The sequence below is a fragment of the Lepidochelys kempii genome, chromosome 9 (genome assembly GCF_965140265.1).
Source record: "Lepidochelys kempii isolate rLepKem1 chromosome 9, rLepKem1.hap2, whole genome shotgun sequence".
NCBI lineage: Eukaryota > Metazoa > Chordata > Testudines > Cheloniidae > Lepidochelys > Lepidochelys kempii.
In genome coordinates, this window is record NC_133264.1 from 16157027 (window position 1) to 16180418 (window position 23392).

General features: G+C 44.7%; 1 protein-coding gene across 14 annotated transcripts in view; it reads left to right on the forward strand.

Moving 5' to 3' along the window:
• Positions 1-23392, forward strand: part of TNIK (TRAF2 and NCK interacting kinase) — a 321027-nt gene that overhangs the window by 148630 nt on the left and 149005 nt on the right. Inside the window, exon 1 of one of the 14 annotated variants that reach the window (XM_073359392.1) lies at positions 18891-18942. The exons of the other annotated variants lie outside the window; for them this stretch is intronic. The gene's annotated coding sequence lies outside the window, so the exon portion shown is untranslated. Of the gene's footprint in view, positions 1-18890; positions 18943-23392 lie in introns of those variants that run through there. 14 annotated transcript variants of the gene reach the window in all.

The window sequence follows — 23392 nt, forward strand, 5'->3', positions numbered from 1 at the left end:
ATCAGCAAAACCATCGACGTACTCTGTGGAGAGCCACCTGCTGTGACGTCGGAGAAGAGTTGTTTCCTCTGCAGTTTGTGGGTTATTCTCTCCCTTTTTCCCTTCACCCCCTCCATTTAATGCTCAGTAGAAAAAAGGTTTGGCCACAGTATCTTGCCACATGTCATTGAAAATCATGGAAATATTGCAAATACTGTCCATTTCCTCTGGATGTGTCCCTCTTATAAATGAAGGGTTTAAAATTTGGGGGGATGGGGAAGCAGAAGAAAATTGGACTGCCCTCTGATTTTAATCAGGTCAGGCTGTTCTGAATGGGCCTGGAACTGCACAAGTAAAAATATGATCTTAAATCAGTTTGGCAAAACAGGAAAGCAAAAACTACTTAAACCCCCTTTGTTTACATGGGCTTCTCAACTGCAGGACCGTCCTGTCATGGAAAGTATTTTGAAAGGTATCAGGATATTGCCTTAGATGTAATCTGGTCTTTATTAATATCTGCATATTATAGGACTGTCTTTGTAAAGAGGCAGTTTTCCCCATGGATTTACAACCACTGGTAAAGGAGTATTACAAGTCCCTCTTTGTGCTCAATCTGCAGAGAATGAGTTGTTATAGCTCCTTGCTCTAGCGGTCATGGTCCCTTGCTCATCAGCTCATGCTTTTACTTCTGGAGACCCTCAATTTATTCCCCCAAGATGCTGGGCACCACATAATCATACAGGGTGAAATCCTGGCCCCGTTAAAGTCAGCTGAAGTTTTGCAATTGATTTCAGTGTGGCCAGAATTCCATCATCTCTCATGTCCCAGGAAATCCATCAGAGAACCCAGTGCAGGACTTCCCTTGTAACTGATGAGAGACCCCCACCAAAAAGAATTGGAATCCACATCCAAGGACTTCACCATGGTGTTGAACAGGGCACGGCACCTATCTATGGTGGTGATTTAGCACCAAGTGGAGATCCAGTGATAATGTTAATAGGACCCTTCCTTTTGGGGCAGAAATAAGTGAAGAGAGAGACCAAGTGAGACCATAGGGAGAGGTTCAGATCTCTGAAGCAGATTTACAAATGATATGCCACCGGAAAGCTGGAATCCTGTAGGGCTGAAAAATAAGAAGTAACTCTCCCACCAAGAGAGGACCTTAGTTCCAAAAAGGGCAGACACAGGAAGGAATTTCTGTATTCAAATCCTTGGCTAACTGCTCCCTGCTGTTGTTATCTGGACTGTAGCATTCAAGCCTGGCCTCTGATTAGTTCAAGCAACATTCCAAGTTCATATCCTCTCTTTGCATGTGGCACCTCTTAAACATAGAACTTGGGTCAGATTTATGATCCGCTATCCACATGTCCTAAATTTCAGCTGCCATGAGAGACCAGTTGCATGCCACACCCCCTGTGGTTTTGCTGAGGTTCTGAGACCATCCACAACTGCAGATTGATTGACCAGACAACTGTATGTTTACTGGAGATAGTCTTATGCCTTTGCTATCGCTTACCCTTCTGTATTTGAAAAGGAAAAGGAAAAATGTTAGGGCGGAGAGAAAACCAGTAGCGCAAGTAAGCCAGTATGGTCAGGTATGCCATACCATTAACACATTTACTGCTGGTACGCCATCCTGGAAAGACACACACTTTCAGAACTGCAGGGCTCTCCTGTGAACTGCAGTGGCGAAAGGAGTGGAACATGGGACTGCCGCTCCCAGGAGCCAGCGCCCTGCACTGGCAGCTCCTCCGGTGTGGCTGTACTACCCCCAGCCCTGCCCCTAGCCATGTCCTCTGGTGGGGCTGAACAGACCCCAGACAGGAGACGCAAGTGTGTGGAAGGGCTGAAATTTATATCCACGCAGGGCTCTAGTCAGGGAACATTTTTTGTGAGGGAGTGTGGGGGGATCAGTACTGTACTGGTAAGAGTTAAAATCTACTTGCACCACCGGGGAAAACAGACTTTCTGTGGGCAAAAATAACATAATTTCCCTGTTTGCCATTAATATTTCTTCAAATGCTCCTATATCCTTTGAATAACCCCAGCAGTTTATCATGTGAATTTAGTAAACAGTGTTCTATTGACATATTTTTCTGAATCACAAAAACATGAGTCATCTTCTTTAGGAGATACAGTTTTTAATTACAATTTTTACTGCACTTTTAAGCAGTCTTGTGGAAATTCTACGTGGGAGCATTTGGATTACAAGTGTATAGAAGTTGTGCTCTCTTTTTGTTAAAGCTTCTTGGGAAAACTATAGTTCCTTATTCTGATAAATTCAAGAGTATGTATTAGTGCTCTCAAAGCTGTATGAATTGGGGCATTACTGCAGTATAACGGTGCATGAAATATAATTATTTCTCTATAATTATTTATCTTCTGAAATATTTAATACTCTTGTACCACCTTTCATCCAAGGATCTGAAAGCCTTTGGCAGCATGCCACTAACTCTCTCAATATCCCTGTAAGCTAGCTACAAGGTTATTGTACCCATTTTATAGATGGGCAAACTGAAGCCAAGAAAGCTTAAGTCACTTGCCCACGGTCAGTTCAAGTCTATGGATGAATAGAACACAGCTATCCTGCCTCATGGTCCCATATTCTGATTACAAGCCCATGGTTCCTTTATAACAGTATCACTTGGGAAAAGTATACCCTGAGATTTTCTCATATGCACCAAAACTCAAGATTCCACAATGCATTTAAAAATTCTCCATTACCTGGATCAAGGCTATAATGTAAAGGTGGGTTTTTTTGTTTTTGTTTTTTAACACCCTGTTAAGTGTGTTCGTTATTTCCAACAGTGGTGGCTCCTCAGAGCAGACAAGTCAGCAGTGTCTACCATGCCCTAAAGAAGAGACATTAAGAGCTTTACGCATTGCTGCAAACTGACTCTTGACCAATTTGGCCTGCCTGCTTTCAGCTGTCACCAGCCTTCACTGATTTCAAATGGCAAGCACAGAAGAAAATTGTGGTTTTATTTTGTAATCAAATGTCTTAGTTTGGTGAAAAATCTGAATGTTTAATTGGAATTTGCTGGCAACAAATTGCATGCGTTTGTCACTTAACAGGTTGATCCTGCTAAAAAGGGCTATGTGGGTTCTGTTGACTCATTGAGATAGGTAGCTTATTGCCCTATGTATATACTAAGAGGGTAGGAGTACCTCTTTGGAGAGGATCTAGTAGGTAGGGTGAGCAGTCTTAAGGTAGGAGCAGCAGAGCGCAGAGAGACGGTTATAAGCTGAAAGTTATCTTACCATTTTCTTTGTTAATACAGCCAAAATGCTGAGAAAGGGGATTTGACCCTACACAGCATGTAGACTTTGCTGTGGAGCTGGTTGGGAAAGGCACTTGCTCCCACTGCCCTTGGCTGATAACTTGTCCATTTTCAGTTCACCAGTAAAGATGAAGTCTGGTCCCCTCCAGATCCTAGCAGAGGTACATGGATGATACTGTGTCAGTCCCAGGATATCCCGAGAGAACCTACTTCAGTACAGAAATAAAATCCACTCTGACTGCTCACCCCTACTTGTCACCTACTACCCCACACTGGTACCCATACGGGGATCATCAAACAACTACAATCCACACACGAGGGCGACCCGCTCCTAAAAAATCTTTTCTGAACCCCCACTTCTGGCCTCCAACCTCATCATCAGAAGCAAGCTGTCCACAGACCTGGACACACCAACTCAAAGCGGCACCAGACCCTCAGTGGCGTAGCCAGGGGGAGAAAACAGGGGGAGCGGAGATAAAAAAAAAAAGGCGCCACCCGCTTGTACTCACCCGACGTGCCGCTGAAGACCTGGAGTGCCGCCGGGTGAGTAAAAATTAAAAAGGCACCACTTCTACTTGGTGGGAGAGCGGCTGCTGCCCCTCTTCCCCCCCCCACACCCCGCTACGCTACTGCAGACCCTACCAAAACAGATGCAAAACCTGCAGACGTATTTCCACTGCTACAATGATTAACACCACCCACACCACACCTTTCAAGATCCATGTGTCGTACACATGCCTATCACAGCATGTGATATTCCTCATCCAGTGCACTAAATGCTCCAACAACAACCACAACTGTGTGGGTGAAACCAGACGATCACTCAGTGCTCTTGAATCAACTCACACAGGAAAATGATAAAAGACAAAAACATCCTATCACCTGCGGGTGAACACTTTTCGCAAAGTGATCGCTCTATTGCAGACCTATCAGTCCTCATCCTCAAAGGAAACCTGCACACTGTGAAAAGAAAAGGAGGACTTGTGGCACCTTAGAGACTAACCAATTTATTTGAGCATGAGCTTTCGTGAGCTACAGCTCACTTCATCGGATGCATACCGTGGAAACTGCAGCAGACTTTATATATACACAGAGAATATGAAAAAATACCTCCTCCCACCCCACTGTCCAGCTGGTAATAGCTTATCTAAAGTGATCATCAGGTGGGCCATTTCCAGCACAAATCCAGGTTTTCTCACCCTCCACCCCCCCCCACAAATTCACTCTCCTGCTGGTGATAGCCCATCCAAAGTGACAACTCTTTACACAATGTGCATGATAATCAAGTTGGGCCATTTCCTGCACAAATCCAGGTTCCCTCACCCCCCTCCCAAAAACCACACACACAAACTCACTATCCTGCTGGTAATAGCTCATCCAAAGTGACCATTCTTCCTACAATGTGCATAATTAAGGTGGGCCATTTCCAGCACAAATCCAGGTTTTCTCACATCCCCCCCACCCCCATACACACACAAACTCACTCTCCTGCTGGTGATAGCTCATCCAAACTGACCACTCTCCAAGTTTAAATCCAAGTTAAACCAGAACATCTGGGGGTGGGGAGTAGGAAAAAACAAGAGGAAATAGGCTACCTTGCATAATGACTTAGCCACTCCCAGTCTCTATTTAAGCCTAAATTAATAGTATCCAATTTGCAAATGAATTCCAATTCAGCAGTTTCTCGCTGGAGTCTGGATTTGAAGTTTTTTTGTTTTAAGATAGCGACCTTCATGTCTGTGATTGCGTGACCAGAGAGATTGAAGTGTTCTCCGACTGGTTTATGAATGTTATAATTCTTGACATCTGATTTGTGTCTATTTATTCTTTTACGTAGAGACTGTCCAGTTTGACATGCACAATGTACATGGCAGAGGGGCATTGCTGGCACATGATGGCATATATCACATTGGTGGATGTGCAGGTATACGAGCCTCTGATAGTGTGGCTGATGTTATTAGGCCCTGTGATGGTGTCCCCTGAATAGATATGTGGGCACAATTGGCAACGGGCTTTGTTGCAAGGATAAGTTCCTGGGTTAGTGGTTCTGTTGTGTGGTATGTGGTTGTTGGTGAGTATTTGCTTCAGGTTGCGGGGCTGTCTGTAGGCAAGGACTGGCCTGTCTCCCAAGATTTGTCTCAAAGATTTGTCTCAAATCTTGTCTCAAATCTCAAATTTTTGTTTTATGACCGCAGAGGTATTAATGGGCCACTCTATCGTGAATGGTCCCTTAGAATATGTACTAGCTATGTAGGGTAAACAATCTGTTCCACCTTGCATTGAGCTGTGATGCTCAAAGTACCTTTCTCAGACCTGAAGAAGAGCTTTGTATTTGGCTTGAAAGCTTGTCTCTCTCACCAACAGACGTTGGTCCAATAAAAGATATTACCTCCCCCACCTTGTCTCTCTACATCTACACTTCAGCTGGGGGTGATTCCCAGCTCAATTAGGCATACTTGCTCTAGTTCTCATCTAGCTAGCATGTCATGTGGCAGCAATGAGTTCAAGCCCACCTGAACGCTGTGGGTATGTAGTTGGGTGCCTAGCCTGAGCTGCCTGTGCTAGTGTGACTACCCAATTATTTTTAGGGCACTAGCTCAGTGAGAGGAAGCATGCATATGTCTTCTTGAGCTGGGACTCATACCCTGGCTGAAGTGTAGAGGTAGACTGAGAAAGAACTTCAAATGTTCAGTACAGTGTAGGAAAAAATACTTGTAAGTATGAAAGCCTTGTCTTTAAAACCGGTTCTTTCCTACAGTATGTCATAATCAGTGTAAACTTTGGATTAGCTGTGGATAAGGTTTCACACAAATCCCTTCAGATTTCCACTAAGATCCTTATCCAGTCAAATAAAAGGCCATCACCCCATGTCCATATGTGTCCTCTCTGTAAATCTGACCATCAGTCTGCCTGCATTCCGACACTCAGCCTGCCTGGAGACAGATTTGTTCCCCCCCGTAACTGAGTACAAACCCACAGCCTCCACACAGCTCGTCAAAACTGTGCAGTATTGATTGTGTCTACGTAAGTTATTTCTTTGTGAATAGGATCCTTAATGGTTGTATAGTACTCTAAATCCTCTCCTGCTTTGATAACCCAATCCAAGCAGTTCATGGAATAATTGAGATCCCCTAGCAAAAATAAAGCGAATTACTATATGTACTATGGTAATGCAGCGCTGGTCCCTGAGGTAAGGGGGTGAGGGAGGTATAGTATGGCTTTCTCTTACACCCACACAGACTTAGGCTGTCTTTCCTGTAACCCCCTATGCATGGTTTGACCTTCCTGAACTAATCCACCAAACTCCTCTTGTGGTTCTGTTCCCTATTGCGTGTCATCTCTGCTGGATAGGCTTTGCACAGTAGCTCCTATAACCAGACAAAGTGTAGACTTGGGTACAGGCCTTCTCTCAGTGTCACAAAACCCTGATTGAGCACAGCCAATTTAGGAAGGAGAAATCTCACATTGTCTGCCTTCTTACCGTAGAGAGGCAGGCTCGGCACTCCACAATGAAGAGCTGTGAGCTGGACTGTGTCATTTTGCTTCTGACTCTGATGTTGCCATCAGATGCAGTGAGGCAGTGAATACCTTTCATGACCCAGGTCCATTCTGGAGAGCCGGGAGGCAGTGATGTGTGGTGTTACATTGTATGGCTCTTCTAGGAGTAGGAGATTTTGTACTTGAGAGCAGAGGCTTGGAAAGTGAAACCCATAGAAAGCAGTGCAACCTAATCTAGCAACTAATCAACTCTATTGATCCCAAAATGCACAAACAGCTCTTAAAAGATAAGCTACAGCAATACTTCCTGGCAGCAGCTCAAGAGTACAAAATCCTTTTTACCCCATATAAACATGTGTATATGAGGCATAAAGGAGAGAATACTAGGAGTAGACCAGGAAGGGTCTGACAATCATTTCTTGTTCGTTCTTGCCCAACAAATTCTTTTAAAGATTTTCTATGTAACTACTGTACAAGGATATACAGGTTTCAGAGTAACAGCGCTGTTAGTCTGTATTCGCAAAAAGAAAAGGAGTACTTGTGGCACCTTAGAGACTAACCAATTTGAGCATGAGCTTTCGTGAGCTACAGCTCACTTCATTGGATGCATACCATGGAAACTGCAGCAGACTTTATATACACACAGAGAATATGAAACAATACCTCCTCCCACCCCACTCTCCTGCTGGTAATAGCTTATCTAAAGTGATCATCAAGTTGGGCCATTTCCAGCACAAATCCAGGTTTTCTCACCCTCCACCCCCCACACAAATTCACTCTCCTGCTGGTGATAGCCCATCCAAAGTGACAACTCTCTACACAATGTGCATGATAATCAAGTTGGGCCATTTCCTGCACAAATCCAGGTTCTCTCACCCCCTCACCCCCCTCCCAAAAACCACACACACACAAGTTGCTATTAAGGCAGCAAACAACATAAAATGCCTTTTTCGTGGCCATGCAACACTCTGCAGTCCTATGAGTATTGATATTGCATGTTTGACAATATGAACAGGGCTGGCTCTTCTAGATGAGTGGAGCATAGGCAGTTGCAAAATGTTTATTGACTGTTGATTGTAAGTGACTTGGAGCTGAGTGGGGTGTACAGTACATTTTTCAATGCTGCCTAGAGCAGGCAAAAATCATAGAGGCAACTCTGCATAAAAGGGAAAGTGACTCCCCCTCCCCCCGCATATGGAACTTTAAACAGATAACAGAGCTAAATTTGAAACCGACATACAACACAAAGACACTGCATCTTGGGCCACAGAGGTAAGCACCCCTGGCTTAGAGTAGCGCTGGGACCTCTGTAGGAATTCTATCCAGGGTTACTTATCTAGCTAATCCTACACTTATATATATTTTTAACACTAAGATCTAAGTAACCCCCAGAAAGATACAGTAAAAGCTTGTTGCAGTGCAGTGCTTTAAACTAAGCCTCATGAAACACAAGTACATTTACCAGCCCACTGCTGTTATTTCTGCTATTGTGCATTTTGAAAAGGAGTCTTTTCGTCTTGCTTATAATTAATTGATCTACAAAACCCGTATGTTTAAGGGTTGGCTCAGAAGTAGTGAAATTCTGTTACAGCTGAAAGTCAAGGCAGATACTTTGGTGCCAGATACTCGGCTCCCATGAGCATAGCTCCCATTTTCTTTATTGGGAGCCCTGGGTGCACCTGAGGGGAAAATGTAGCCATTAGTGATGATGGGTGTGAGCCTCAAAGTTTCAGTCCGGATTTCCCCAGTGTTTGGGGCATTTGGATCTGTGCATTACAGAGACAAAGGACCGGCTGCAATGTTTCAATTCTGATCCTAATTTCCTCAAACTTGGGAGGGTTGTGAGGCTCATCTCTAGTCCATAGCACAATCAAAATCTATTTATTAGCTCTCCAAAAAGAGTCATCTGAAAATAAGAGGTTTCTAAGAAGGTGAGACCTGAACACCAGGTAATTTGAACATTTAACAAATACCATGCTCATGAATATCTGAGCATTTATAGAGTAATTATCACCGTGTTATCCAAATCATGTTTTTTGGCTATGTCTACGCTACCACATATGTAGGTATAAATTATGTCATTCAGAGTTGTGAATGAACCACCCCCCTGAGCGATAGAAGTTACACCGACAAGTGCCGGCGTGGACAGTGCTGTGTTGGCATAAGAGCTCTCTCCCATCAGCATAGAGTGGCCACACTAAAGATCTCACTGCAGCGCTGCTGTAAGCTCTCTAGTGTAGATATCACTTTACTACATGCTTCCCCTGCCATTTATTTTGACTAGTTACAGTGTTCATTAGTAGTGGGCACACAAAAGTGAAAGAGGTAAAGGAGAAATGGGAACATCTGAGGGTGTTTAGCAGCTAAAAGAGGGCTACCAGGATTTCTCCCTCCCCCCCTTTTTTTTTCATACCCCAGAGAGTTGTAATGTAGTCTGAGCAGAGGCAAAGTGAACTGTAGCCAATTTAGAAGAAATGTAGGGCATCTAGGGGGTTGTGCATTAGCCTCCAAGAAACTGAAGTCAGGGGGAAAAAACGGCTTTTTATAATAACATCCAAGCAAACAGCTGACATCATGCTGTCTATTTAAGTATCTAGAGACAAAATCCTGGGGAGCAGTCTGAGGAAGGACCTCAGGAACTGATCTTCAGGATTCCGGTCTATGGGGAATAACTTCTTTTCAACTGTCAAGTATGAAGTCAGCTCTTAATTCAGCTGAAACTGAGACAAGCTTTGCAAGCCACCATCCCGCTAGTCTCTGCAGGAGACCTTTATTCAGAAAGAAGTAACAGTGACCTGGCAGGAGCAGGGCTGCCTGGAGGTGTGTGCAAAAGGGACAGATTGTCCCATGTCCGTGGTTTGAGAGGGCCCGGAAACTAAGTGGCATTGCAACCTGGGACACAGGGTCGCAGCACCATTCAAGTTGGGCTCGGCCATTGGAGCGGGTGGCCAGGCCCAACCTGCGAGGCGCTCTGACCCTGTGCCCAGGTCACAATGCCTGTAGCAGGGAGCTGGGCCCAGTCCCATGGGACAGGAACCGCTGCTGCAAACAGTGTGTGGGGCAGGCTTGCTCTCCAACCCCTTGCCCTCCCTTCAGAGCTTTTTAACCCTTGGTTTCATTATTCCTGTGGGTGCAGGTTTTTTTTGGAAGCAGGGGTGGGGGCTCAGTTTCAGATTTTGCTGCAGGCCCCAAAAAACCTCTGTGTGACCCCAGGCAGGAGGCAGTTTATTTAGAGAGAGCTATAGCATGCTGATGGTTGGGGAGATGAAGATAGTAAAGTCTAGTGGTCATAGAAAATGACTGAGGAAAGCAGTAGGATTCTAAAGCTAGCTGCACTACTCATGACATTGAACAAGTATTGGCCTGTTTGTGGCTCTGCCAACTAACCTCTAAAATTCAGTAGAAGCACACAAATTCACAGAAAGCCATGTACTACCTCTGAATTAAAACACCCTGGATAAAACTGTGCAATACAAATGCTGGAAGTGGACTGAGTTCTCCCTTACATGAGGTTTTTCCCCTCAGTGGGACAAGGAAAATCTGAGTTTGTGTTCTTTGGAGGGTTATCTGGGCCACATTGCAGACCACTGCTCTCTCCACAACCTGCTGCTGTAGGGTAAAGGGACCTTGGATTGAAATTCAGATGGACTGGTGCTTAGATATCACAGTCGTAGGTTCTTTGGAAATATGAGAAAGAAGTAAATCTTGATGGACAGCTTTTGGTTGTTGAATTCCCTAGTTTGAGATCTCAAAAAGAGGTCAAGTTTCCCACTCTACGGGCAAAATGTAAGATGGCTCTCTGTGCAGGCCCTCCCGTAACAACAGCTAGAGCACAACAGCATGCAGTCTTCCCCATGAAATTGAGACACAGGATAATCTGCCTTGAAGCAGCCTAAGATGCAGGTGGGAATGGACAGATGCATGCTATTCTTATGCTGCATATGGCACCTGGTGGTGGGAGCAGTCCAGATGCATGCATAGATAGCAGTCAGCTTGTTAGCTGAAGCACTTTGCCTGTCAGAGAAAGCAGTCAGTTGAGGTCAACTGTGAAATCTTCATTGAAGCTGTTCAAGCAGATATCCCTTATGATGGCTGTAGACAGACTGTGGAATTATAGTTTCCATTGTCCTGGTCTTTATTAACCATGTTGATCAGAAAGAGATTTTTCTCCATATCCTTACTGAGCAAGGGGACTGGGATTGTGTTTATCACACTAACAGGCATTAACAGCGAGATTATGGATCCTCTTTTTAAACTTAATTATGGATGTTAATTCTAAATCGCTGACGCCATTACATTGGTAGACAAGTATTCCAAGAGTGGAGTGTTGTGTTGACTGACTTTTCCACTGTCTTCTGCCATGAGAACCTGGCACCAAGAGGAGTCAGGAAAAAAATAACACAGGTTTGCAAGAGTCGGTTCTGTGATCTTTTCCTTCAATGTATTATTGGTGATAAACCACATGATGTACAGATTGAACTTCTCCCCCCTGCACTTTACATTCCATCTCTAAACTTGGAGCTTTGCTACTATGAAACTAGAACTTAAGCCAAGCAGATGGCATTCAAGAGGTGTTTCAAGAAGCTGTGTTTCTCTCCATATGTGTGGTATATTATCCCTGGGGCATTTTTTTTTTTCAAGTCAGAGGTTTGTATTGCAGTCAGAAAGTCTGGGCCTGGATAAAAGGGCATGTAAAACTCCTGGAGTCCACAGCTTAAAATCAAACATTGTTTAATTTATGGCAAAGACAAATGGGGTGCTGAATGTGCTTGGAAAATAATGGGCACGTACAGCATGTCAGATGCTGTGTGATAAATCACTAACCCTAGAAGAAACGCTACATGTTTGCAAGTATTAAGCCCTATCTACCCCAGGGCAAGAAGCATATTAGTCACATAAGGGTACGTCTACACAGCCTGCAGAAGTGAGCATTCCAGCCCAGGTCAAGAGACTTGGGTTAGCTTGGCTCACGCTAGCCCTCTAAAAATAGATGCATAAAAATGTCACTTTGAAGTTGTGGCTCAGGCAGGAGCTCAGGATCTGAAGCCGAGGAAGGGGGTGAGCTTCAGAGCCAGCGCTCCTTCCTGAGCTGCAACCCCAAAGCGCGATCTATGCAGCTATTTTTAGAGGGCTAGCGTGAGCCAAGCTAACCCAAGTCTATCGACCCGGGTCGCTTGCTTCCACAGGCTTGTAGACATACCCTAAGGGGCTGTCTTTGCTATAGTTACAGGGAACATAGTAACAACACAGCTGACGCTTCCTCATATGGTAGGCTGGACCTTGACAGAGTATGCCAATGCTGCAATCAAACATCTGTGGCTGGCCTATGTCAGCAGACTTGGGCTCACAGGGCTTGGGCTATGGGGCTGTTTAAATTGCAGCATAGATGTTTGGGCTCAGGCCGTGATGAGCTGCCAAAATCTTAACAACGGGTTCCCTCCTCACCCCACGAGGGGGTCGTTGCCCACCCCTGACCCCCGGGACTCCTGCCCCATCCAACCCCCCGGCATTGCTTGATGCCCCCCCCCAGGACCCCTGCCCCATCCACCCCTGTCCCCTGACTGCCCCCAGAACTGGGCAGGAGGGTCTTGTGGGCCACCGTAGTGGGTGCCCACCCCACCCCTAAGAGCCAGAGGCACCTGCCGGGGGGCGAGGTGGGGAGTCCCGGCGTTGCTTACCTGGGGCAGCTCCCAGGAAGATTCCAGCAGGTCCCCCTGGTTCCTAGGGGCAAGGGAGCATAGCTGGGGGGGGAGCAGGGGGAGCGGCTGCTCCCCCCCGATAACATCAAAAGTGGCACCTTAGGCGCCAACTCCCTGGGTGCTCCAGGGCTGGAGCACCCATGGGGAAAAATTGGTGGGTGCAGAGCCCCCACCGGCAGCTCCCCGATCCGCGCCCGGCCCCAGCTCACCTCCACTCTGCCTCCTCCACTGAACCCACCGCCCCGCTCTGCTTCTCCATGCCCCGCCCCCTGCCGCCGACTTCCCACGAATCAGCTGTTCAGCGGAAAGCCGGGGAGGGCTGAGAAGCAGGCTGCGGCTTCCCGCTCAGGCCGAGGGTGGTGGAGGTGAGCTGGGGTGGGGAGCGGTTCCCCTGTGCGCCCCCTTGGGTTACCTGCTGCAGCACGGGCAGCCCTCCTCGCGCCCCTCTGCCCCAGCTCACCTCCGCTTCCCTGGGCCTGAGCGGGAAGCTGCCACTTGCTTCTCAGCCCGCTCCGGCTTCCTGCGCGAACAGCTGATTCGCGGGAAGCCTAGGGGGCGCGGGGAAGCAGAGCGGGGTGGCACGTTCAGGAGAGGAGGCGGAGGCAGAGTGGAGGTGAGATGAGCTGGGGCGTGGAGTGGAGGTGAGATGAGGGGTGGGGTGGGGAGCTGCCGGTGGGTGCTCTGCACCCACCAAATTTTCCCTTTGGGTGCTCCAGGGCTGGAGCACCTGTGGAGTCGGCGCCTAAGGTGCCACTCTTGGCTGGTTAAATTTAGAAGCCCTTTTAGAACCGATTGTCCCTCGCGGAGCAACCAGTTCTAAAAGGGCTTCTAAATTTAACAACCGGTTCTAGCAAACCGGTGCGAACCAGCTCCAGCTCACCACTGGGCTCAGGCTAGAGCCTGGACTCTGGGATCCTGCGAGGGTGGAGAATCCCAGAGCGTGGGCTCCAGCCCAAGCCCGAGTCTACACTGCCATTAAACAGCCCCGTAGCCTGGGCCGGCTGACATGGGCCAGCAGTGCGTGTTTAACTGCAGTGTCAAAATAACCACAGTGTCCCTGAACTGTGGTTAAACTTGGGACATAGACTTACATTAGGTAACTTCCCATTCCAGAGAATTGTGATTATTATTATTTTTATTATTTATTTATTTATTATTATTATTTTTTAATCCAGGGGTTTTTTTTTTGCCATGAGAAACCCAAAGATATTTTTATAATGATTTTAAAATAAAAATGAAACAAAACATGTCATGAATTAAGTGGGGTTTTTTTTTTACATGCAACATTAAACAGCAACTCTGTCTACATTCTAGATGTTTTTGTGCCACTGAAAGGAGATAATTTCTAGAAAGAGATCTGCTGCGTTTCTTTTAGCAGAGAGTAATAAACAGCCATAATGATATAAGAAAGATCCTAGAATGCTTCATTGTGCCCCGGTACATAGATTCCCAATTTTATATAGAGCAATCTTATCCTGATAGTGGAAGGAAACTCGCTGGGGCTGCCTTGGGAAGTTAGGTTCTGAAATCGCTAAACTTCCTTAGAACGCTATTGTTCCTGTCACCCTTCTACCCCTCTAAGATACTGGGCAGGGATTAATTGGGTTCCATATCCTTTACTGAGTGGGCTATTTTGGAAGAGATTTTAAAAAGCGAACATCCTGTCGCCCACTCTTTGTGGATACTAAAGATCCCAGTTCACGTTTGGTAAGAATGAGAGGCTTGCTAGAGTGCACTTAGACTTGTGTTCTGTGTCTGGTTGGTAAGTCACCTCCTTTTGCAGGGTTAAAGTAGAATACAGGCCATCGTGGACCAGATTTGTGGTGGCCGCTGCACTTATGTGGAAGGGGATGAGGTGAAGAGAAAGACTCAAGCGTCACACATGGAACAGTCACAATTGCAGTCCCTGCTAGCACTCCCTGGTGTGTAAGCCACTCCCGAGACTGGTGGAAGGTCCTGTCTTTCTCCCCACCGGCCAGCACAGATGTGTGGAGCACAGGAGAGTGGAAGTTCTTCCTCTTAATGAGGTTTAAGAGTGAATTTGCTCCCCCTTGCATGCCAGAACCTTATGGGAAGCATTGTTCCTCTCTTCAGCACAGAGCCTCCCAGTGCACCTGCTGGAAGGTGCAACCTGGCCCTGTTATGAGAAACATGGTCTTTGTAAACCAGTTTGCCTTGTGGGTCTCTCTAAGCCTAATTTTTGTTATTAATACTGTGATACTGAATAGTTGGTGAAATGAAACAGAAGCACTGAGGGAGTGTTAAAGGGTGGTAATAACATGAACTAATGTTATTGAGAACAGACTGTACTGCCTGGTTTTACTTGCAGAAAGTGCTTGGTTTTTTTCATTTATTATGTACAATAATAAGAGAGGGAGAGATAATACAATAATAAGGGAGAGAAGCCTAGGAGACTGAAACCAAAGGCAAAAGGAAGGGGGTGGAATTATGAAGGCTCTGGAACCAGAACGGTGCTAGGGAGGGGGTGTGAAGAGAGGTGAAGGTGTATGCTAACCAGCATGCTTTGTCCCAGGTAACATAGCTATAGCAAAGTGTTTTGGACAGGTAATAGTCTGGCTGCTTCATAATGCAGTCTTCAACTGTACTCTTTCCTTCCTCCTTGGCAGGCAGTTTGCAATACTAGCCCCACTCAGCTCATCTAATGACCGCAACGTCATTTGTAAATTCCCTTTTGCATCTATTGGAGGGTACAGTTGAAGACTGCACTATGAAGCAGCTAGAGAGACTTTGTGGGGAGGGGAGAGATTTCAAGGGACTAGCTGAAAATCTTTCACCTGCTACCCCTTTGCTCTCCTCCTTCATGACCAATCATACTCCCCTGAAAATCAATAGAGAGACAGCGAGAGCGGGAATGGGCTTTGTCTGCTCAGGCACTGTACATTTTTCCCACAGTGCTCCCTATACCTGGACCATCCTCGCTTTTTCCCATGTGCAAAGAAACCCTACAGATAGCTCCTTGTATCACCCTCCTTTACACTTGCCTTCCAACAGTAGTCTACTCTCCAGCAGTGTCTGCTTCACACTCTTGTGCCTGATCCGTTATCTTTCAGGTTGTATCTACTCCAGTTTAGACGTTAAACTACGTTTGGGCAGTGACCTTGTCTTCCCATGTATTAATAAAGCCCCACATTGGTGCTATATAAATCTCCTTAATTCCGTTACATATAATTACTTACAATGCACAGTAGGTGAGATGATATGAAATACAGTCTACAGTTACAGTTCTCATCTGAGAACAAAAACTACTTTATTCCGTTGTGCAAGTTATTCTTTCTTATACACATGGCATTATTGGTAACCGTGTCTAAGTTTGAATACATTGTACTACAGCAATACCCCCAGTAAGAAAGAAGAGTTTTTACATCTCCTCTTGATTCCTGAAGGTACGTTTTGAAGGGATAATAAGTTACATTTGGAACAGCTATTTACAGAAATTTGCAGTTCTGTAATGGTTTAAAATCTCTTCCTCGACTGACATTTTCTACCTACAAAAAAGGGGAAACATCTGAGGACTCGAATACACTTGGGAAAGCAGATGATATGGAACACTGTGGGAAGGAGCTGTCGAGAATCTCTTGGGTACTTGGAATAATTTATCGGCATTGAGTTCTGAAGCCCCCAGTGCATGACTTACATATAAAAAACTGATTGTATTTGTTAAGATTTATGGAGTAACCTGAGCACAGACCCAGTAGAAGCAGTATGGCCAACCTGAGCTCTTTGTCCATAGAAAAGCTGAACACACTGAGGAGAAAACACCATCCTGCTGAGGTAAGGGCAGTTAAACAGCTGCCCATCCCTTATTCATTTTCAAGGATGGAATGAGAAACTCCACCTAGTCTGGTTGGTATATATGGCCCTTAGACAGCTAGGGAGTGCCTCTATCAGCGTCTTTCTTCCATGTTTCAGAGTAGCAGCCGTGTTAGTTTGTATCCGCAAAAAGAAAAGGAGTACTTGTGGCACCTTAGAGACTAACAAATATATTTGAGCATAAGCTTTCGTGAGCTACAGCTCACTTCATCGGACGCATTCAGTGGAAAATACAGTGGGGAGATTTATATACGCAGAGAACATGAAACAATGGGTGTTACCATACACACTGTAACAAGAGTGATCAGGTAAGGTGAGCTATTACCAGCAGGAGAGCGGGGGGGGGGGGGGGAGAACCTTTTGTAGTGATAATCAAGATGGGCCATTTCCAGCAGTTGACAAGAATGTCTGAGGAACGGTGGGGGGTGGGGGAGAATAAACATGGGGAAACAGTCTTACTTTGTGTAATGACCCATCCACTCCCAGTCTCTATTCAAGCCTAAGTTAATTGTATCCAGTTTGCAAATTAATTCCAATTCAGCAATCTCTCATTGGAGTCTGTTTTTGAAGATTTTTGTTGAAGAATTGCCACTTTTAGCTCTGTAATCGAGTGACCAGAGAGACTGAAGTGTTCTCCGACTGGTTTTTGAATGTTATAATTCTTGACGTCTGATTTGTGTCCATTTATTCTTTTACGTAGAGACTGTCCAGTTTGACCAATATACATGGCAGAGGGGCATTCTGGCACATGATGGCATATATCACATTGGTAGATGTGCAGGTGAACGAACCTCTGATAGTGTGGCTGATGTGATTAGGCCCTATGATGGTGTCTCCTGAATAGATATGTGGACACAGTTGGCAACAGGCTTTGTTGCAGGGATAGGTTCCAGGGTTAGTGGTTCTGTTGTGTGGTGTGTGGTTGCTGGTGAGTATTTGCTTCAGGTTGGGGGGCTGTCTGTAAGCAAGGACTGGCCTGTCTCCCAAGATCTGTGAGAGTGATGGGTCATCCTTTAGGATAGGTTGTAGATCCTTGATGATGCATTGGAGAGGTTTTAGTTGGGGGCTGAAGGTGATGGCTAGTGGTGTTCTGTTATTTTCTTTGTTGGGCCTGTCCTGTATTAGGTAACTTCTGGGTACTTTTCTGGCTCTGTCAATCTGTTTCTTCACTTCAGCAGGTGGGTATTGTAGTTTTAAGAATGCTTGATAGAGATCTTGTAGGTGTTTGTCTCTGTCTGAGGGGTTGAAGCAAATGCGGTTGTATCGTAGAGCTGGGCTGTAGACAATGGATCATGTGGTGTGGTCTGGATAAAAGCTGGAGGCATGTAGGTAGGCATAGCGGTCAGTAGGTTTCTGGTATAGGGTGGTGTTTATGTGACCATCGCTTATTAGCACCGTAGTGTCCAGGAAGTGGATCTCTTGTGTGGACTGGTCCAGGCTGAGGTTGATGGTGGGATGGAAATTGTTGAAATCATGGTGGAATTGCTCAAGGGCTTCTTTTGCATGGGTCCAGATGATGAAGATGTCATCAATGTAGCGCAAGTAGAGTAGGGGCATTAGGGGACGAGAGCTGAGGAAGCGTTGTTCTAAGTCAGCCACAAAAATGTTGGCATACTGTGGGGCCATGCAGGTACCTATAGCAGTGCCGCTGATTTGAAGGTATACGTTGTCCCAAATGTGAAATAGTTATGGGTGAGGACAAAGTCACAAAGTTCAGCCACCAGGTTTGCCGTGACATTATCGGGGATACTGTTCCTGATGGATTGTAGTCCATCTTTGTGTGGAATGTTGGTGTAGAGGGCTTCTACATCCATAGTGGCTAGGATGGTGTTTTCAGGAAGATCACCGATGGTCACCATGTGACCTCCTTGAATTTATCTGCAAGGCCCAGATGCTTTGCATTTTTAAGTTCCTTTTGAAAAAAACCACTTCTGCTGTGCTGCCTGTCTTGTGTGTGAATTATGTTGATCTGTATAAAACATCCTTTTTGTTGTTTCCCTTCTTGTACTTCTGTTTGCCTGTCTGTACATCTACTCCCCAGACTGGGAGCTCTTCGGGGCAGGGACCATTCCTCCTTGTGTATCTGGAAAGCACCTAGCACACTGTGGATGCTACCACAAACAACAAATTAATGGTGATTATCTTGAAATCCTCTTTGGAAGTTGCTTAGGGGTTTAGAAGGCTGGAGTCAGTGCTACTTCCTGTTGATCAAGGCTACACCGTATATTGGTGCCCATCACTGTGCTTCCCAAAAGTAAGAGCAAACAGCAGCGATCTCCCTGTCTCTTCCTTCCTTGTTGGCAAGAGGCAGGGTTAGGTGGTGGTTCTTCTTAATTTGAATTTTTACTGAATATGGGAGAATGAGAGTCCAGGTGAGGAGATGAAAGGTGCAAAATAAATGGAAGTGCAGAAATAGGGGATGCATTTCATGGTGGTCATGCTCACCTCCGTGCTATAAACAGTGTTATTTCTGATGCTGTATAAATATGCTAATTTAACGATTTAGTTCACTAATCTAATAATCCTGCCCTTCTTTATTTAATGTCAAATCTCTTGTAGAGCTGCAGTAATGGAATTCGAGCTCGCCCCTGATTTGTATGCTTCTGATCATATTTTGGATTGATACAGAGGATTAGAAACACTTCACTCTAAAGGTCAGCCTTGTTCCGTCGACATGGAGCATTAGCCTGGTCTTTTGCAATTACAGCTTTCTGTGCTGGGAGAGGATTTATAGGCTTCCAGCTTTGATGCTTCTCTGAAAGCTAAGACTGTACAGGCCCAACTAAAAGAGTAATAAAAACCAGTGAGTTTAAAAAAACAAAACTGTCTTGGTTAAAAAAAAAAAAAAAAAAAAAGTTGTGCTTTTGTTTTTGGATGGTTTCCAAGGATTTATTTGACTTCTTAAATAAGAGCGGGAAAGAATGGGAAATGTGAGGAATATGCAAGTATGATGAAAATCTGCAGTTCTCCTATTCAATACGGATCTCTCTCTTTCTCCTGAGTACCCCAAGGGGACAGTGTCAGATTGATAGGAGAGAAAGCCTTGTTCAAGCAAACAACTAACTTACTCTTGTTCAAATGGGGAGAGAGAAAATATATTTCAGAAATGCCCAGTGTGCTAGTAAATAAGGTTTAGGGTGGCTGTACTTTATGTCCCGTCCTTTCTCATGGATTTTAGTTTCCTGTTACTGAAGTGCTTGAATTAAAACAACCCTATTCTATGATTCTATGAACCCTGCATTATATGGCATGATGCTATCCACAGAGAATGCATTCCAGTCTGATGGAAATGGTACATGACTGGACAACCCCAGTAGGACTCTTAATTTAAGAATCTATTGGCAAAAGGACATTATTTGGAGAAAAAAGAATGAGGAGTCCTTGTGGCACCTTAGAGACGAACAAATTTATTTGAGCATAAGCTTTTTCCCCTTCAAACAATGTTCTACAGCACAAAAAGGGTCTATTCCCCATGCATGGACTCTCCTATCTCTTTTATAATGGAAACACATGAGTCCCACTGCGTCCTTGGCCTGCCACAACTGCGTTGGTGGTGGGTCAGGACTGCTCCTGACCAGTTAGTGGAAGCAGTTGCATTCCTGGGCTCTGATTCAGGAAGATGCTTAAGTATCTGCATAGTCCCATTAAACACAATGGGACTGTTTATGTGGATAAAGCTAGGCAAGTGCTTAACGTACCTTGCTGAACCAGGAGGCTCTCACTAAGCAATGTATGAAGTGCTTAAAGGAGATATTATACAGAATAGTCAGAAGAGTGCAAAACACTTGAAACAAAAGGAAAACCTACTCAAAATGTGCTATATTTTTTCATTCGTGCCTCCCCCCAATAGGTACACACCTACACTTTATTATGAACCCACCCAAAATTGCCACATTTTGCTCATTTTTTGTCCAATATGAGCCCCTCTTCCAAGCACATGGTGGCTCTGAAATGTGCTACTCAGAATATGCTTTCTCTTGTGGTTTCCAAAAAGCCAGAGCGGAAGGGCACAAAATCACTAAAAATGCAATGGCAGAAATTGCACTGCAGCATTTTGCAGAAAGATGGTTACCAAAGGATCTTAGCCTGCTGTCACTGAAGTCAGTGACAAAACTGCCAGTGGGAACAGGATCAGTCCCAGGTTTGTAGAGCTCTTTAATAATAAAGTGAAATAATCTGCTGCTTTTTAAGCAGAAAACAGTGCCTGCCCTTCCTCATATTACTCAACTATCGGCATATTTTGCCTAGACCTTGCCATGTGATGAATTGTCGTTCTCAGGTTTTCTGCAGCTTTGATTTGAACGAATATATTTGCATGAATTGACTGGATTTCACCTCTCTTGCCTCCTGACCCCGCCCCTTTCAGATGCACCACATCTCAGTGGGTGTTGTGTCACGCTGTGTGATAGAGTGCAGGGAGTTAACAGGGAAGCCTGAACTCTGGTCACTCTGACACCAGTTGGTTCCTGGAGAAAACTGATTGGGATAATTAAAGGTAATTGGTACATCCAACCCACCAGTATCACTAGCTAATGAGCCCACCAGCTCCAGAGTGATAGAGGCACAGGAAAGAAATACAGGAGGAGGAGAGGAAGAAAGCTAGTTGAGTCTAGGGAAAGGAGACCTCTTCTCAGGTCCCAAGAAGGAGGCTGAACACACAGGGGGATATTGTAAATAAACTGTTGCACAGGACTGTGAAGGTGTTGGTGGAGGGAACTCCAATAAATGGCACAGTGAATATGCAGCCAGTAGAATCTGAACCAGTTTCCGTGACATGAAAAAGCAGGAGCGGAGCAGAATGCACTCATAAAGTTAAACCAGGCTTGCTTTAAGTTCTGTTGGAAATCAATAAAGCAAAAGTAAGGAAAATAGGATTTGGCCCCTGATTTTTTTTTTTTATTGAATCCTCATTTTGCTCTTTGCAAAAAAAAAACATTTTAAAACTTCACGTTCTATTATCTGACTCTTTTTTCCCTTACCTTATCTGATATTTAGAGTATCTGATGCTTTAATTGATTTCCTCAAACTCAGATTTATGTCATGCAAACATTAAGAGAGTTGTAAACTAAGTGGAGAAGACTAGAGTGCTCCTTAAAACAAAATGGTTTATCTTGGAGACCAGCTAATTTTCTGACAAAAACAAAAGGCCCAGTATACTCCTAGGTAAATATTTAAGTATTTTATTTTTATTTCATCAAGCATTTTAGCCATTTTAGGGTTTTTTAATAGGATGCTTTCCTACTAAAGGCTAAATATATAATTGTTCCCAGATTGAATTTGTAAAAGCCAAGAACAAATTATGTTGTGCTCTGTCAAATGTTCTAATTTAATGCTCTGTGACAGTGAAGATGCATGTCCTAGCACTTTACCTTGCACTTCACAATGAAATTATAATTTGTCAACACTAGTGTATTGTAGCAGTGGTGATACTTACTGAATATAGTTTTATAATGCTATCAAATATCAATATCTGAATATTTTCAGATGAGATGAGATCTTTCCCCCTCTGCACATCTCTCTTCCTCTCTGCAGGTTTTCTGCATGGCGGGATTCATACTGTGGTTTCATGCGAAATATGCCCAATTCTGTAGGCGTAACTCCCAGTCAATTCTCTCCTCATTTACAATCACATCAGGTAACTGAGGGCAGAATCTCATACCTAGGGTGACCAGATAGCAAGTGTGAAAAACCAGGACAGGGGGTGAGGGATAATAGGTGCCTATATAAGAGAAAGCTCCAAATATCGGGACTATCCCTATAAAATCAGGACATTTGGTCACCCTGCTCATACCTCACCTCATATCTGGATAGGGCTTGAATGGCTGCAATATACAGTGATGTTTTGATGCCTCAATAACCTGGGGGAGCAGTCATGTGATAGAGTGGCTCACAAGTATGTCACAAGCCTCCCTGCTTCCTCTGCTCTCCCTGCAACATACAAGGGCTTGCATTTATACCATTTCCTCTCTCAGCAGGACTTGCTGTCAGGCCTACAACTCTAATGGCTCCTGGACTACAAGTCCCAGAACTCCATTGATCTGGAGGGAAACTGGGCACAGGTCAGAGCAGGGACCAGAATCCTACTTAAAGGTGCAGCTCACCCTGAGACAAGACCCTTAATCGGATTGGAGCCCCATTTGTTAAGCTGCGTATAAGCACAAAGGTAGAGGTAGAGTGAACAGTGTGATAACGTGGGAGAAGTAATTGATTATTTCTCACCTGGCAAAAATTGGAACATGCCATTCTAATTTTGGGGGGTTGTGGGGGAGAACCTTTGTTGATTGGATTTAAAGGGTTCAAGGATATACTTTTAAAGATAACATTTCAAAGAGACAAATGGTCCATAAAAATGACAGGAGTTAGGTTTCATTCCATTGGTTATTTTAGCTTCAAGCAAAAACTTAAAGGAAGAAAATTACTTTTAACTTTCCTGGAGACTCCAGTCCAGCCAAATCTAAAGTTGTTGACCTTTTTAAGATGACTTTTGTTCAGCTATTTTCTCTCTCCTTATTGAGGCCTTCTAGAATTGAGTTAAAAACATAGTGTATTTGGATTATGTATTAGTTCATTTTCTCTGAATGGTGGAAGGGAGGGATTTCTGATCTTTTCTCAGTTACACTACAGAAATCTTCAGATAGTTATGCAAGTAGACAATTTATGTGAGAGCACTCTTATTCCTATGTTCAATTATCAGTAACCTTGTACATGCCCTCAGGCATCATAAAATAACAACCAAATGGTAGCTGAACCTCAGGGGTTTCAAGTTGAGGCCCTAACTGGGGAACACAAAAATGTTTTCCTTAAATTTCCCAGTATTAGAATTATGTATTGGGTTGGGACTTTGGAAGCTGAACAGTGTGCTTGGGAAGTAGATGTGATATCATATCTTCCCGAGTAGCTATGCCATGCCTGGCTTTGAAGTCTGTCTTTTTCTAAGCGTATGTCTACACTGCTGGCGTAGCTAAAAATACCAGTGAACATGTGGCAGCATGGGCTAGCAATGTCAGGACATACTCAGGGTCCTGGGTAGGCTTGCACAGCCGGACTTGAAGCCCATGCCTCCATGTCTTCACTTATATTGTTAGCCATGTTGGCTAGATTAAA